Source organism: Orycteropus afer, unplaced genomic scaffold (genome assembly GCF_000298275.1).
Source record: "Orycteropus afer afer isolate SDZICR_OR568_19922 unplaced genomic scaffold, OryAfe1.0 scaffold00130, whole genome shotgun sequence".
NCBI classification, from domain to species: Eukaryota; Metazoa; Chordata; class Mammalia; order Tubulidentata; family Orycteropodidae; genus Orycteropus; species Orycteropus afer.
The window spans coordinates 5803782-5808860 of record NW_006921717.1 but is presented as its reverse complement, the minus strand read 5'-3'; the positions used below and the strand labels follow the sequence as shown (position 1 = coordinate 5808860).

Below are 5079 nucleotides of genomic sequence, written 5' to 3'. Positions count from 1 at the left end.
AATGAGGCATCAGGACTAGAGGAAGACTCATTAAAAACTTGCGATATGCAGATGACAATCTTGCTTGCTGAAAACAAAGAGGACTTTGAGCACTTACTTATGAAGATCAAAGACTACAGCTTTCAGTATGGATTACATCTCAACTTAAAGAAAACTAAAATCCTACAACCAACATCGATCAATCATGATCAATGGAGAAAAAGACTGAAGTTGTCAAGGATTTCATTTTACTTGGATCCCCAATCAACACCCATGGAAGCAGCAGTCTAGAAATAAAATAATGTATTGCACTGGACAAATCTGCTGCAAAAGATCTCTCTAAAGTGTTAAAAAGCAAAGATGTCACTTTAAGGACTAAGGCGTGCCTGACCCAAGCCATGGTATTTTCAATAACCTCATATGCATGCAAAAGCTGGACAATTAATAAGGAAGACTGAAGAAAAACTGACGCATTTGAATTATCGTATTGGTGAAGAATATTGAATATGCCATGGGCTGCCATAAGAATGAACACATCTGTCTCAGAAAAAGTACAACCAGAACGCTCCTTAGAAGCAAGAATGGGGGAGACTTCCTCCCACATACTCTAGGCATGTTATCAGGAGGGACCAATTCCTGGAGAAGGACATTATACCTGGTAAAATAGAAGGTCAATGAAAAGAGGAAGACCCTCAACAACATGGACTGACACAATGGCTGCAACAATGGGCTCAAACATAGCAACAATTTTGAGGATGGTGCAGGACCAGGCAGGGTTTCATTCTGTCGTCCATAGTTACTGCATCAGAACTGACTTGATGGCACCAAACAGCAACGAAAAGAAGACATTTTTGTAACCTGTTCTGGAAAGTATACATTGTAAGCATCCTGTGACTATGGTTGTAAATCTTTATCACCCACCTAAGCATATCTCAAACAGCTCTGGTGGTGCAGTGGTTAATGAATTTGGCTGCTCACCCAAATGTTAGTGTTTCAAACCCACCAGCCACTCCATGGGAGAAAGCTGAGGCCATCTACTTCCTTAAAGATGTACAGCTTTTGAAACCCAATGGGGTTGCTATGTATATTGGTAAGATATGCATAGTATATCTAAGCATTTCTATCCAATGGAAACCTTTCCCCACGTTTTGTGACCACAAAGACTGAAAAATCAATGATTGTATTGTAATCACCTTGCTTCTTGCCCTATATTGGTCCCTGCTTGGGACCTTCTCAGCAAAATCGTCATGTTTTCACTTATGTGAGCTGATGGTTTCCCATCTGGATGCCTCTCTAATGCCAAACAAATTCTCTGAATTTTCACTTAAGGTCTGAGTAGTTTTTCCCTATGACAACTCCCTGCTGACACTCAGAAAGTAAAGGAAAACATTTGTTTCAGGCATGTTCACACAAGGACAGAGGGGACAAAGAGAAGACAACAGCAGCAAAATGTGGGGACTGTGAAACAGACAGAAAAGTGGCAACAGACTTAGACTTAGACCCAGAGAACACAACATCGAAAAGCAGCAATAGGAAAAGTTGAGAGTCAGCCCTCAAATGGGATCACCTATTGGCAACCCCAGTTACCTTTGGAAGTGGGAGGGAAGAGAGAGCTTGAGTTAGGCCCATGCACCTCCTCTCCCACCCCAACAAAAGTCTGAAACTTTACTCTCTGGAAAGGGTAAAACAGAGGATTTAGGGGCATGGAACTCTAGACTCTCATGTAAGGATATGAGCATATATCATGAACAAAGGGACTGAGAGACCACAAAAATGCTAATGTGAGAATCTTAACCCTCCTATCCCTTTCTGCTCCCAGAAATTTCCCCTACCTGTGGGAGTATAAGAAGAAACAACAAAAGATACCAGTTCTGGGAGTTTCCAAACAGACAGACTACCCAGATAACCCTGCAGGAAAAATTCAAAGTCAATAAACGACTGGTCCTCCCAACACTCAGAGAGCTTCCCTTGCTATTGGGTTAACACCATGAGCAGCGCAAGGATACCAGACATCTGAGGGAGGCCCCTAAAATAGACGGCAACACAAACACGAAAAGCAAACAAACAAGCAAACCAATCTGGAGAATCAGAAACCATACTCAGAGGACAAAGTTTGCATGAAGCTACAGACCCCAGACAAATTGCTGATCATCTTTAAACCTTCCTCTAAAAGGGAATTAGGCACAGTTTTTTGGCAGCTGTGATTCTGCTGGGTTAAATTTTTCTGCTAGAGAACCTGTATAACATCACTTGTATCCAGTGTTTTCCTTACTAAGCTATGTATCAGGGTGGGAGGAATGGGTTGCAGATAACTGAGGAACAATATGCCCCCAGTGCTTTACAGAACCTCACAGTGGGACAACGGATGCTGATGCAACTGGTTCCTACAAAAGTGACTTTGTCAAGGAAAATGACAATGACTTTATTGTTTGTGGTCATGCTTTGCACACAGTCACAGAATAGGATTAAATACAAGACTGTCCCATCCATTCAGTCCTTAGCATGCAAATTTTATGGGGTGAACCATCTGCCAAGGACAGTCATTGGTAATTTCTTGTTGGAAGGCCAATGGGTGCAGCCCAGCCACTGTACCAATATTACAGGATTTCTGATCAGGAAGATGGGCTACATGGTGTGTGCCACAGATCTTACATCAGAATGTTATAAAAGAGAAAAAATGTCCCTCATGCTAAGAAATCTTTTTTAACAGTGGGCAAGTTGAAATTGTATCAGACCATACACATTCCACTATATATGCTACACAGCTCCTCTGAGTTAAGTCATTGTTTAATGAAGTCTGACTTGTTTCTGGGAAAAGGGAAATACTACTGTTCTTCCTTCACTATGAGCACTGTTCAAGTGAATAAAAGAGGAAGTTGAGGAGAGCACTGACACTCTGAAAGGAAATGAGTTTAGACTATGTGAGGTTACCAAGTAAGAACGGTTATAAAATATTTATACAAAAATAATAGTTTCGTTTACAGAAGTTTTAAAACAACACCCCACAATTCATCCAGACTGCTATAACATACAATGTTGTGGTATAGTAAATTACATAGTGTGGCTTTTCTAGTCATATGTCTTTGTAAACTCTGTGGTGGAATTTGCCATGAGCAACTAGTAGCTCCTGATTGTTAAAGTTATCCACCTGGGGTATTTCTGTTGAGTGGCACAAAGCAATCTTCTGGGAAGTTCTCTCTCTCTCAGGTGTATAGAATTCTGATGTTGGGATTGGTTAGTTTGGCCACTCTGCCAGGCTCAAAAAGGAGCCCTCCTAGAGGCAGAGGAGGTCTCTCTGACTGCTGGCTGAGAAAGATGTGCTGTTGAGAGAAATGCACTCCTGAGAGACATCAGAGATACATGCTGCTAAGAGAGAGACATGAGAGAGACACACTGCTGAGAGAGAGACATGAGAGACACACACTACTGAGTGAGCAATGTGCTCCTGAGGCTGTCGGCTGCTGAGTGAGATGGCCAGCTGCAAGAGACTGAGTGCATTCCTGAACTTGAATTGTAGTCTGAACGCACTGCCTTCAGGTCAGATCCTACTCATAGCAACTACTCCTTGGGTTTCCAAGGCAATATCACTACTAAAGTAGATTGCCCAACCTTCCTTCTGAGGAGTGGCTGGTGGGTTTGAACCTCCAGCCTTCTGGTTAGCAGTCAAATGCCTTAGGTACTACACTACCAGAGCTCCCAGGGCCAAATATGACCTTGATTATTTCTCACCTGAATTTAGAGACCATCTGAAGAATAGATTTGATGCAATGAACACCAATGACTGAAAACCAGACAAATTATGGGATGACATCAAGAACATCATACATGAAGAAAGCAAAAAGTTATTAAAAAGCCAGGAAAGGAAGAAAAGATCAAAATGGGTATCAGAAGAGACTGTGAAACTTGCTCTTGAATGGAGAGTAGCTAAAACAAATGGAAGAAATGACCAGATAAAAGGATGAACAGAAGATTTAAACCAGTAGCTCAAGCAGACAAAGTCAATTGTTATAATGAAATGTACAAAGACCTGGAGTTAGAAAAAGAAAAGGGAAGCATGCTCAGCATTTCTCAAGCTGAAAGAACAGAAGGAAAAATTCAAGCTTTGAGTTATAATATTGAAAGATTCTATGGGCAAAATATCAAATGATGCAGAAAACATCAAAAGAAGATGGATGGAATACACACAGTCACTGTATCAAAAAGAATTGGTCAATGTTCATCCATTTTGGGAGGTGGCATATGATCAAGAACCAATGGTATTGAAGGAAGAAGTCAAAGCTGTACTGAAGAAATTGGCAAAAAACAAAGCTCCAGGAATTGATGAGATGCCCATTGAGATGTTTCAACAAACAGATGCCATGCTGGAGGCACTTACGCATCTATGCCAAGAAATATGGAAGACAGCTACCTGGCCAAATGACTGGAAGAGATCTATATTTGTACTCATTCCAAAGAAAGGTGACCCCACAGAATGTGGAAATTATCGAACAAAATCATTAATATTACATGCAAGTAAAATCTTACTGAAGATAATTCAAAAACGGTTGCAGCAGTATATTGACAGACAACTTCCAGAGGTGCAAGCTGGATTCAGAAGAGGATGTGGAACGAGGGATATCACTGCTGATGTCAGATGGATCTTGGCTCAAAGCCAAGAAAACCAGAAAGATGTTTACTTGTGCTTTATTAACTATGCAAAAGCATTCGATTGTGTGAATCATAGCAAATTATGGATAACATTAAGAAGAATGGAAATTCCAGAACACTTAATTGTGCTCATGAGGAACTTGTACATAGACCAGGAGGCTGTCATTCGAATAGAACAAGGGGATACTGCATGGTTTAAAATCAGGAAGGGAGTGCGTCATGGCTGTATCCTTTCACCATACATATTCAATCTGTATGCTAGGTAAATCATCCAAGAAGCTAGACTGCATGAAGAAGAACGTGGCATCAGGATTGGAGGAAGACTCATTAACAACCTGCAATATGCAGACAACACAACTTTGCTTGCTGAAAGTGAGGATGACATGAAGCACTTACTGATAAAGATTAAAGACTACAGTCTGCAGTAAAAAAAAAAACACCTCAATATAAAGA

General features: G+C 40.9%; 1 protein-coding gene across 1 annotated transcript in view; it reads right to left on the bottom strand.

Annotated features, from left to right (window-relative positions):
- LOC103200488 (phospholipase A and acyltransferase 3) overlaps positions 1 to 5079 on the bottom strand; it is a 25204-nt gene that overhangs the window by 7750 nt on the left and 12375 nt on the right. The window lies entirely within an intron of this gene.